This window comes from Tursiops truncatus, chromosome 12 (genome assembly GCF_011762595.2).
Source record: "Tursiops truncatus isolate mTurTru1 chromosome 12, mTurTru1.mat.Y, whole genome shotgun sequence".
Classification (NCBI taxonomy): Eukaryota; Metazoa; Chordata; class Mammalia; order Artiodactyla; family Delphinidae; genus Tursiops; species Tursiops truncatus.
In genome coordinates, this window is record NC_047045.1 from 70,439,787 (window position 1) to 70,452,681 (window position 12,895).

Sequence of the window (12,895 nt, forward strand, 5' to 3'; positions counted from 1 at the left end):
CTTGTTTCTCAGAGTTGTGAGGCTGTGAGGAAGAGATATTCTTTATTTATCCTAGGAAAGAGGTTAGTGATTTGGGATTGTATTCTGTGCCCAGATGTTCCCAAACATTATATTGACTTTATTACATTCCCTTTCCTTACTATTTTCTGGGCCATAGACTCAGCCCCTCTTCTGTTTTTATATTAAATCTTCACTTTTTTGCTTAGGGCTGTACATTAGAATCTTCTGGGGAGCCTTAAAACCTATAGATGCCTGACTTCACCAGCAGAAGTTCTGATGGAGCCTGGAAAGCAAGTAGAGCTGTACACACACATGTGTGCAAGGCTTTCCATGGGATGAAGGTCTGGAGGTAGAAAGCAAAACGGGGAAGAGTGGGTCTGGCCCTGCAAATGCAAAGGGTGAACCTGTCCTGGTATCATCTAGTATCACCTGTCCCATTCTTCCTCACACTCTAGCCATGGGCCTTCTTGCCATCTCTGAGCACATAAAGGGTGCCTCCTCGCAGAGGCCTTGGTGTTAGTTGTTTCCTCTGGCTGGTATCCACCTCAGATCTTTTAGTGACTGGTTGCTTCTTTTCATTTAGGCCTTAGTTCAAGTGACATTTCCTCAGGAAGGCCTTCTCTAGCCAGCGTATCACCCTTCTCCTCTCACTTTCTATCCTATTGCTTCGTTTTATTTACTTTATGCCACTTAACGACTATCAGAGATTATCTCATTTATGCAATTGTTTACACATTTATTCTTAGTCTCACCTACTAACAGGACACTATTGTATTTCCAGAGCCTAGAGCAGTGCTTGGCAGCCAAAAGTCTTGCAATATATATTTTTAAATGTTGAAGGATTTATGTTTACAACAGGATTGACAAATATGTCTAGACATTGCTAATTGACTGTAGTATCTTTTCTCCTGGGTTCAGTAGCATAGTTCTTCCAACACAGTTCTCAATCATCCACAGTTAGCTTCAAGATAAAACCCTTTTTTATATCCCTAGTTTAAAAGGTAATTTTTGTACACAGATTTTTTTTTTTAGTTGAGGAAATTGAGACTCAACTTGGAAGCAATGTCTACTTGTCCATTCATTCTTTCGTTCATTCCCTCAAAAATATTTATTGAGAATTTAGAATACAAGAAGCAAGATTCAGGTTTTTCCCAACATATTTCCAGTGCTTGGATCTTGTGCTATGCTTGGTTATAATATGTTTTTCAATATATGTTTGCTGAATTTAATTCAACAGGGACCTTAAAAAGATGCACAATTACTTTCTATAAGGCTCCATATGACAAATGCAAGTAGAAAGATTACAGTGTAGATTATAGGGTGGAATTAGAGGCTGAAGAGTTTTCAGTTCATCCATTCCAATGGCCTAATTTTGCAGATGAAGAAGTTGAAACTCAGAGAGGATAATAGTTTATTTTCCATGAGTGCTTGCAGGATGAATAAAGGACTAGCAGACTGAGTCCTGCTCAAGGTCAAGTGATTCCTTTGTGGTGCAGCAGGTATCAGAACTCCCTTGTCAGTCCAGGGATCTTTCTCTCCACCAGTGAACCCCAAATATGAGTTCTTAGAACCATCTGAGGTTCTAAACTTGCTGGGGATTGTGTCCTGGGACTTGAATTTTTACCATCCTTCTACCCCATGTAATTCTGTTGTACAGTCAGATTTTGGGACTACTGTATAAACCATACTATTAATACATGAATTTGCCTCACCTATACCTGCAGAGATGAAGAGGTTACACTTAATGTATGGAGAGCTTTTATAGAATATTTACAGAACTTAAAAAAAAAATCTAAGTTCTGCTTAGCTGCACTGTATCAGTCTTTGAGCTAAATCTCAATAAACTCAAGACTTGCTTCTGACATTTAATTAAATTCGACAGTTATTGAGTGTGAGGGATAGAAAAATGAGTAAAACATGCTTCTTAATAGAGTCTTTAAATCCTGCTTAAATAGAGAGAAATAAGTCAAAGATTCCTTGTATTCTCTGAATTTTAGATAATCATGATTTGTCTGGCTTCTAGCAACTGTTGTCTTGTACCTTGTAAGGTATACAGGGATGCTTAATTTGTTCTGATATACTGTTAGATGAAAGTATCAGCTTTTTACTTACTCAAACTATTGTGGAATTATCCATCAGTTTATAAGTACTCGAAGTATTCTTTCATTATTTATATCGTATGGTTGATTGGAGGAGGAATGGGAAAGAAACACCATATTTTTTTCCTCCCATATTTTCAGATTGAACAGTACTGTCATAGATTTAATTATATTATTGATATAAAAATTACATAACAGAAGTAATTTTTCTATGGAGGTAAAACCTTCATAGCACACGTTGCTTTTTCCTAACCAGTTTTCACTTTCTATGCCTTATATTTTAAAATATCCTATCGATAGCAGTTCCCTATATGATCTCCACAGAAGGTTGGGCCTGACATGTTTTATTTCAGGAGACATAAAAATTCGTTTCTCACATTTATGGAAAAGAAAAACAGAAGAGAAAGACTGTAGAGATAGTCATTAGACTTAAAGAGGCATTGGGAAATTCAGTGTACACTGGGGTGCAATATATGTTTTTATATTTGCTTTTTAATGGTCTACCAGAAATGTTTCATAGCAAGAGCAGGACGAGGATTCAACTTCCAGAACAGTGGATATATATATATATATTTTTTTTTCCCTAGAGGCTTACTGGGACTCGGCAGTTGTAGGAGAGGGATGTCTGGGCCACTATGAGTGTCACCAACAGTCCTCTCCCTTATCTTCTGTGGCAGGGAAGATGTATGTGTAGGTGTGGAAGGCAAGTGACAGGCAGGGGTGATTGTGGTGTGTGGGTGAATGGGGAGAGCTGAGCCCTGGCTAAATGAAGAGATAGGAATGAGGATGAACAGACTTGTCTTGTGTCTGGGCTAAGCTTCCAATACAAACAGGGACCTACCTGTCTTGTTTATGGTGTATTTCTGGAGACCAGTACAGTGCCTGGCACACATCAACTATAATTAAAAACATGTTAAGGGACTTCCCTGGCGGTCCAATGGTTAAGACTCCATGCTCCCAATGCAGGGGGCTCAGGTTCAAACCCTGGTCAGGGAACTAAGATCCCACATGCCACACGGTGTGGCCAAAAAAAAGAAGAAAAAGAAAAAACTTAAAAAAAATACAATGCAGTAAATGAATGTCTATATGAATAAATGTTTGCACAATTATGCCAACTATTTTGAAGAAATTGAGATTTAATAGATAGGATTAGTGATGTTCAGATTAATTTCTTGGTTCTAGCGTAATACCTTGCATGTAGTTGGCACATAAGGAAGTTTGTGTCAAGACTCTAGCATTGTCTATGCTCAACATCATTAATCGTTGGAGAAATACAAGTCAAAACTACAATGAAATATCATCTCACACCGTTCAGAATGGCCATCATCAAAAAATCTACAAACAATAAAGGCTGGAGAGGGTGTCGAGAAAAGGGAACCCTCTTGCACTGTTGGTGGGAATGTAAATTGATACAGCCACTATGGAGAACAGTATGGAGGTGCCTTAAAAAGCTACAAATAGAACTACCATACGACCCAGCAATCCCACTACTGGGCATATACCCTAAGAAAACCATAATTCAAAAAGAGTCATGTACCAAAATGTTCATTGCAGCTCTATTTACAATAGCCAGGACATGGAAGCAGCCTAAGTGTCCATCATTGGATGAATGGATAAAGAAGATGTGGCACATATGTACAATGGAATATTACTCAGCCATAAAAAGAAACGAAATTGAGATATTTGTAGTGAGGTGGATGGACCTAGAGTCTGTCATACAGAGTGAAGTAAGTCAGAAAGAGAAAAACAAATACCGTATGCTAACACATATATATGGAATCTAAGAGAAAAAAAAAAGGGGGTCATGAAGAACCTAGGGGTAAGACAGGAATAAAGACACAGACCTACTAGAGAATGGACTTGAGGACACGGGGAGCGGGAAGGGTAAGCTGGGACAAAGTGATAGAGTGGTAGTGTATATATGGACATATATACACTACCAAATATAAAATAGATAGCTAGTGGGAAGCAGCTGCATAGCACAGGGAGAGCAGCTAGGTGCTTTGTGACCACCTAGAGGGGTGGGATAGGGAGGGTGGGAGGGAGGGAGATGCAAGAGGGAGGAGATATGGGGATATATGTATACGTATAACTGATTCACTTTGTTATAAAGCAGAAGCTAACACACCATTGTAAAGCAATTATATTCCAATAAAGGTGTTAAAAAAGAGAGACTCTAGCATTGAGATAAGAGTTACAGATTTTAATATTTTAAATACATTAGAAAGGACTGAGAACACGATTTTTAAAATCTTTCAGAAAGCATGTTTCTGTTTTCAGTTTTTAGAATAATTTTTCCTGAGAAAGAGAACTCATTTCATTCAAAACTGAAGTTACTCCAAAATTATGGTTCCCAGTTCCTAACATATTAACTTGCTTATTTCTTCTTTTGTAAACACCAAATTTTGGATTGAAACTCTAAGCACAAATCTAATATGACTATGATGAAGTGGTGTGTGTTTGTGTTCATGGGTAGGTGTGCTTATTTTTTGAGCGCATGTAGGCAGCATGTAGAGCAATAAATGATTTCCCTCGGTAGCTGTAAAGATGCATAATCTTTTGTTTTGCATTTGTAAATAAAATGAAATAAAAATGATTGCCAATAAAAAAGGGGAACACAACTGTATGATATAACTTGGAGAAATGGAAACAGGATTGCCAGTGGTAAAAGAAATGTCTGTTTCCTCTATTTAGTGAATTTTAATGATTTTTATTTATATACAAGCTCATTAAATAAAAAGGCAAAACAATTGACTTTAGTCAATCACTAAATTAATTTGAAGGGAAGCAGTTAGAGACTAATCAGTGAGAAAAACCTTCCAACTGATTCATTAGTTATTAATATATCTACTGTGTATATAAATTCAGTCTCACTCAATACCATACAAAGAATGCTTTCAAATAATGTACTGTCGTAATTTTTCCCCTTTTCTCCCTAAACCTGCTTGCGTGTGTGTAACAACTGTCAGATTAGAAATCCTATTTCTTGTCTCTGTGACATAATGGAAAAGTTAATATTGTCTGGAATATTGTATCTTTCTATAAAATTAGTTAGTTTTAAAATCTGTTTTAAAAAAACCAACTGCATAGCAGCAGCGACCACAAACTCTAATGTCTACAGAGGACAAGGGGGTGGGGATAAAGGGTGAGGCTCAGTATGTGGGAACCTGAGGGATCAGGAGAGCGGGAGTTACGTCACCTCCAGCCAACTGCTGCTGAAGGAGAATGTGGGCTGGCTGTTGCCAGATCTCTTATTTCAAGAAAAGCTATAAATTGGAATTTCTATGTGAAGTGTCTCTGTCTTTAAATTTCAGCAGCTAATTAATTTTTTAAAACATCATGTAGACCAAGCAAAGCCTAAGTATGTCCTGGCAGCCTGTCTGTGGCCACTGCTTTAGATGAGCAGCTGTTGTCCGACCAGCACCGCCCCTAGGCCTGGATTCTTCTAGTTCTAAGTAAGAACTAAATGTGGGGTCCTGGGCAAGTCACTCTCATTTTTAAAATTATGGAATTTGGGCCAAACAATGTTATTTAGTATCTTTTCAAGTTTCACAACATCTATGATTTTATAAGGCGCAAGAACTGATCTTCACATTCATCACCATTCTTATTTTCACTGTGACTTATGTGATTTCCCCAAATATTTGAAATCTGCCTTCTCTTGGCCTCTCTGAGAGTTGTTTATGAACATTTGTTGAAACTGACCAGAGAAAATACTGTCAACTTGTCTCTCTGAGACTAAGCACATTGTTAGCAGAGTTGCGGAACTTGGCTATCTCCTACTGTAGTAAACATACTAATAAGTTCTCACCAGAACTGCGAACAGATGCAGTTCTTGAAAACACAGTGTCCTTGTCACATATACTTGTCTGTTTCTCTTAGTAAGGCAAGAGTTGCTTGTGCTACCGTAGGAGATACTCTCCTTTTTGTCATAACTGGATCATAGCTCAGGAATTCAGTCGAAACATCACTGTAACCAGTATCTTTAATACACAGATCCAAGCCCTAAGGGTATATACACAATAACATAAAATGACAAGTTTTCCCCCTCTTTTCATTTCTGTCACATAATTTTTTGTATTCTATCACATAATTCCTTGGGGCCAAAAATAAGACTAGTACATTGCCTTTGTAGTCACTTTTGAATGTGAAACTTTAGGTGGTTTAAATATTATATAATAAATGTATCCACACAACATCTTATGTGGTAAATTGGGAACCATCCCCAGTGTAGTGGAACAACTTAGGCACAACACTTAAGCACCTCTGTCTTTGCTGATATCTAGCTGCATGACCTTGAAAGTTGCATACTTTTCTGAATTTCTATTTTTCATCTATAAAAATGCTGTTTAAAAAAATCCCTATCTCATAGAGTTGTGAAGATCACATGGGAAGCAATTAGATGTGAAAGTGCTTTGCAAAACATAAAGCGCTGTATGTCAATGAGATAACATGCTAATCAACCACTTACCTCATTCCAACATGAGGAATGGAAGTACGAATTGAATAAAGCAGCTTGTATATTGCATGCTGCAGCTGTAATTCTTTGGGATTTGGAATTGGCCTCAAATTCTCTCCTATCATTCCTGCTTCCCTCCATTTAAAACCATCTCTCATATCTCAGCTGTTTAATTAATTTGTCCCTGAATATATGGAATCAAACTTGGAATCTCAGAGAAGAAAGATTTTGTCTGTTCCTTGAGGGACTTTAAAAATATTCCATTGGATTTATTCTTTAAAAAGAGTTGTGTCCAATCTCCACTTTTTTCCCTTCTCTCTGGACTTCTTTCAGTTTTTCTACATTAGTGTTAGAATTGAGGACCTTGGGTGATTGTAATGTCATATACACACTTATTCAGAGAAAACACTACTATCTTCTTTTCACATAATCTTACATAATAAACAGTTTTCTAAATTTCTACCTAGTCTCAATATCTGCAATTTAAAATTGTGCCATGATATTTGAGAACTGGATGATTGATACTAAAATTCCCTTAATTTTAAGCATTCAGGATATTTCTGGTCTGTTTTGTTTTTGTTTTTCCTCAAACACATCCAGTAGTGTGCTGCTCTCTAGAAAACTCCTCAAAAAGCCCTGATTTGCAGCATTTGCTGATTTCCATAGTGTACATTCCCCCACTATATTTGATGTCAAGCTAATGAGTTTATGTCACTCAACTTGGAGTTGGGAAGAGATGCCTAAATGGATCTCATGAGCCAGTATGAGCAGCTCCAGCCCATAACTACACAGTGTTATGATGAACATATTAATAAACATGGAAAAGAAAAAGCTCTAAGTAGTATTTTATCATTGACTTCCTATTATTGATAAACTATACTTAATGTTTATATAGTATTTTATGCAGTGAATACTAAATATATTCATTATGTGCATATCTATATAATTCCATATTTTTATAAAAAGAATAAAGTAAATAGATTATTAGATTTCAAGATTAACTTCATTTGATTTTTCTTTAGTTACAAAAATTATTTATACTCACCAGTCTCAATCTTTTTCTAATTTAACTTATTATACCTTTAAAATATTTCAAAGCTTACCTCAGTCATATTCTGTCATCCATTTCCTCATGATGTGGTTCTTACTTCATCTCATAGTGTACATCATTGAGAGAATTTTGCAAAAAAGTTATTTTGGTATTACAGTTTCTGAGATGTCACGTATCAGAGAGTCGCCCAAACCTTTGAATGTTGCTTCATTGTCCTTTGGTAGACACAGTTACAGGAGAAAAATCTATGGAAATCCCAATTTGATTTCTTTTGAAGGTGAGTTTTTTTTTTTTCCAGCCTAGTGTTCTTGACCTTTGTGGCAATGATAAAATTTACCAGTATGTATCTAGATTGTCAAAGTTCCCCCATCCCATTTCGTAAATCCTCTCAGTTTCCGAATCTCCCACTAGTTCTGGTTTTTGTTCTCTCATTGTTTGTGATAATTTCTGCTACCCCATTGTCTTCTTTGCTGGCAGGCATTGCTAGTCTATGTCTTGTTTTGCAAATATCTTTTAACTTTTGTCTTTTATTTTTCATCATTCAAAATTTATTTTTGTTCTATATTTAAGTTTGTTCACTGTATTATCAGTTTAATTTTCTACCATGCCTGTTTCGGTATTTTTATTCCAATGTGATTGTTTTCTTTTTCTTTTTTTTTTTTATTGGAGTACAATTGCTTTACAATGTTGTGTTAGTCTCTGCTGTACAATGAAGTGAATCAGCTATATGTATGTGTATATCCCCTCCCTCTTGGCCCTCCCTCCCACCCTCCCCTTCCCATCCATGTAGGTCATCACAGAGCACTGAGCTGAGCTTCCTGTGCTTTATAGCATTTTCCTGCTATCTATTTTATGCATGGTAGTGTATATATGTCAATCCTAATCTCCCAGTTTGTCCCACCTTCCCCTTCCCTCCCCATGTCCACATGTCCGTTCTCTACATCTACGTCTCTATTCCCGCCCTGCAAATAGGTTCACCTGTACCATTTTTCTAGATTCCACATATATGCGTTAATATATGATATTTGTTTTCAGTGTGATTTTTTTTCATCTGTTACTCTATGTTTTATTTGGCTATAATCTGTTCTTATCCTTTTCCCTTACCTCAGTCAATTCTTGTTTAATAGAAATGATATCCTTTTAAAAACCTTATTTTTAAACATCAAGTAGATATTTTCTAAAACCACTTTACATTTACTCAAAAAACTATTTTTGAGGCTCCCTACCCCCTGTCATGCCTTTAGAGAATTGTTCCTTTTCTTCCTGTACCGCAAATTTTCTTTCATGGACCCATGCTGCCTATTTTTCCCATTGTCCATCGTTGAGTGAGGCAAAGTCTGACCAGGTCTGATAGGTCAAGGCAACCAATAGGCAGGACTTTCCTTAGAGCCGCCATTGTCTGCTCCTCTGCCAGCAACCTCCATGTGCAGACCTAGGATTGGAGGACAGGCTGACTTCAGAGCACTGGGAGTACTTCTACTACAAAGTGTCAACAGAGCAGGCATTCAACAAATGATAGTTTCTCCTCCTAGCTATGAAAGGAGTGGCCAGAATTCAAATGGAAGGGGAAGTTCCTTAAAGTGTATGAGCAGAGCATGGATTGCTACTTATGCTGTTTCCTAATTCAGTCCTATCAATCTAAGAGTTTGTAGAAATGTTGAATAGATTCTAGAAGTTCATTTTATTTGTGTTAACTGGTTTCCAAACATACTGAGAACAATTTTCCTTCAATTTGGACATTTTCTTGGACTTTTCATGGGGATTTGGGAAAGGAGCTTTCTGTTACTTTTATTTCCAGATCTATGTAACCTCTGTACTCAGTTTCTACTTAGAAAAAAAAAAATCACTGATTGTTTCTTGTTTTGCTTCCTACCTCATATTTTACTTATGCAGTTCCACATACATGATGAAGCCAGATGATTTTTCAGGGCTATGTTTTAGGCTTTTATTTTAGCGCAGGCTAAATGATACATCATACCATGTATCAACAGTATGAACCCTTATGTATTTCTTACGTTGCATACTTAGGTCAAGGACAGTCACACCTACTACACTGGAATCACTGCAAAGCCTGTATTAAAAGGATAGGAGTAAATGACATTTAAATAAATCGCATACTCAAGTATAGTCAATCTATTATCTGTGCCAATTAAGAGGTACAATGAACAGAAATATAAAGCAATCCAGAAATCATTTATGCATTATTTTGAATTCATATGCATTACAACTTTTCCCTGTTTCATATTTGCATAATTACAATTTCACCTAAACTTATATGCAAATTAGCTTGGATTCTCTGAGAACATACCAATTGCCTAGATTAGCATGCTGGTTCATAACCAAAAAGAAAAAAACAACCCAGGATATAAAATTCAAAGCAGATAATTCTTATAATGGATAATCTGCAAATAGTTCAGAATTGGCAAGTCTTCCCCAGGAATCTAAGAGTTCCTGGAATGATGTACGTGTGTGCATAAGTGTGTGTGTATGTGTTTTTCTGTACTGAAGGTGTAATTAATATTAGAAATAATTTTATTAATTCTAATTGTGCTATATATGTTTCTGTAGCATGAAATTGAACATTAGAGTTGTTACATGGTTTTCATCTAAATTCATTAAGTTTGTTTTTATAGACTGCTTCAATCTAATTTAAAATACTTAAATTAATAAATAGATTAAACAATATAAGATGTAACACTAAACTCTGCAATTCTGTACCAATGTTCTATCCATGCTTTCTCTATTTTCATAAAATATTGAAACATATGACAACATTTGAATCATTTTTTACTAAAACGTGATGTTTTTCCTGATTCTTACTGTATAATACCTGTCTGACTTCCTTGATCCACTAATTTTAAATTTCTCACAAAAACAAAAAAAGGAGGGGTCAAATCATAATACCTTTGAATCTCCAAATAACTCTTTTTAGACTCCGTGATGTGAGAAATGATGTCAGTGCATTCAATTTTTCTATGTTTTTTTTTTTTCCTCCTCCTCCTGAGGTTAAAATTAAAATCTGTTTCCAAGGTAGGGAGAGAAGACCCAATGTGGCAGTTGAGAAGAAAGTCTATTTGGAGTTAAAATTCAGGCCACAGCTAATCTGAAAAGTGGATAATCAGATAATTGCAAATGATCTGTCTTGAAAAACATAATTGCTGTGAACCCATGGTATAGCCTACCCAGTTGAGAGTATATCAAAAGAGGAAAATCTGTATCATGGATCAGAAAGTATTGTGAAGTAGTAAAGGCAAATAATTGGCTTGAATTCTTGAGATTCTAGTTTGTGGTTATAGTTACTTACCTGCACAAAATATGATTTTACGCAGTAGCATCTCCTTATTAAAGAAGTAAATGTTACTTATTTAACCCAGCAATCCTTGAACATCAGCTGATAATTTTATGTTTTTTAAAAACGTATTTTGAAAATCTAGGCTATGCTTTCTTTTAAAATTTTATTATTAAATTTTTGTTTCAGGTTGGCTGTTTGGAATTTCTCTGCTTCTTGACCTATGTGTTTCTTAGGAGGCTTCTAAATTCCTAACAGTTTTTGAACTATTGAACTCATAGTCTTTCTATATCAGTGGGGTCCCAAACATCAAAATGACATGTGGAATTCTGAAATACAGAGATTATCGGACTTCTTGATAGACCTACTGAAGGAGAATATCCAGAAGTGGAGTCCCAAATTATATTGTTTTTCAAACTTTCCTGGTGAATATTATCACTTTTTATGTTTGGGAACCCTTGATCTTATACAACTCTTGGGGAACTCGTATCTTAAGTTACTGGTTATTTTTGGACATTTAATTAAATCTCCTTTGCCAGATTGTAAGCTTCTGAACAACAATGCTCACATTATATTACATTAATGCTGAGGTTTTAAAAAAATCTTCTAAAATAACTTGTGCATGTTAAACATTAAAAACATTTTTATTACTGGGTGATTCTAGATTCCTATTAGGAATATGAGAGTGTTTTTTAAATATACAGATAAGATTCTAATATATTAAAATATTTCCTATTCCCTTTATAATTTTTAACAAAAATTATTCAGATTCCCTGAGGGCCAGTTTCCAATCTCATCCACTGGGCTTCCTTGTAATCAGTGTCCAATCTATAGAATTACCTTGGTAAAGTCCATGAGTTAAATAAATTTCTTGCTACCCTTAGCTGTGTTTAAATAGCAACTATGATTCCAAATTCAATTTAAAATGTGGACTCAACATTTTCATATGATGAAAGGTTTTTAATGTTGTTTTATGAAAGTATGGAAACTCCTGGGAAGCCAGTGAAGCAATCTACATTGAGGTTTAGTATGCTTTTATTGGTATCATCATCACCATCATGACCATTACTTCCCCTCCCACCATTGTTTACTATATGCTGAATGCTATGCAAGGTGCTTTAAATATATAAGCTCATTTACTCTTTATAACAACCCTACTAGGGAGGAAGAAACTGAGGACTAAGAGAGTTTATATAGTTTGCCCAAGGTCATGCAGCTATAAAGTAGGGGAGCTGGAATTTGAAACATAATCTCCAAAGCTCATCTTTTTTTTCTTTTTTTTTTTTAAAGAAGATGTTGAGGGTAGGAGTTTATTAATTTATTTATATTTATTTTTGCTGTGTTGGGTCTTCGTTTCTGTGTGAGGGCTTTCTCTAGTTGTGGCAAGCGGGGGCCACTCTTCATCGCGGTGCGCGGGCCTCTCACTTTCGTGGCCTCTCTTGTTGTGGAGCACAGGCTCCAGATGCGCAGGCTCAGTAGTTGTGGCTCAGGGGCCTAGTTGCTCCGCGGCATGTAGGGATCCTCTCAGACCAGGGCTCGAACCCCTGTCCCCTGCATTAGCAGGCAGATTCTCAACCACTGAGCCACCAGGGAAGCTCTCCAAAGCTCATCTTTATCTGCTATGTTTTTCTGTCATAATAAACACCCCCCAAACCTAATAAAAGTGTTTATTTGCTATGATCCCTTGTCTGTGTTTGGCCTCAGGGAAACCAAAATAAATAGGACCTGATCACTACCCTTGAGGAGCTCATAATCTCAGAGAAGGCCCTCAAAACACTTCTCCATCTTTCCTCCAGTGCTCTTAAAGTTATTTTTTTCTTTAACGAGTTTATTCCTTAATTGTCACCTGGACCAATTTTTAAGGTCAGTTAAAATATCCTAGAAAGCTCTCACAAAGCTTAAAGCATAAAAATATCAGTGAGAGAATACATTAGGGAGAGAATGGGCACATTTTGAGCCACTTAATACACGTGATTTCAATGAACACTTATAGCAAT

At 36.2% G+C, this 12,895-nt stretch overlaps 1 protein-coding gene across 2 annotated transcripts in view; it reads left to right on the forward strand.

Moving 5' to 3' along the window:
- The window catches only part of GRM1 (glutamate metabotropic receptor 1), a 354,189-nt gene that overhangs the window by 21,177 nt on the left and 320,117 nt on the right, over positions 1-12,895 (forward strand). The window lies entirely within an intron of this gene.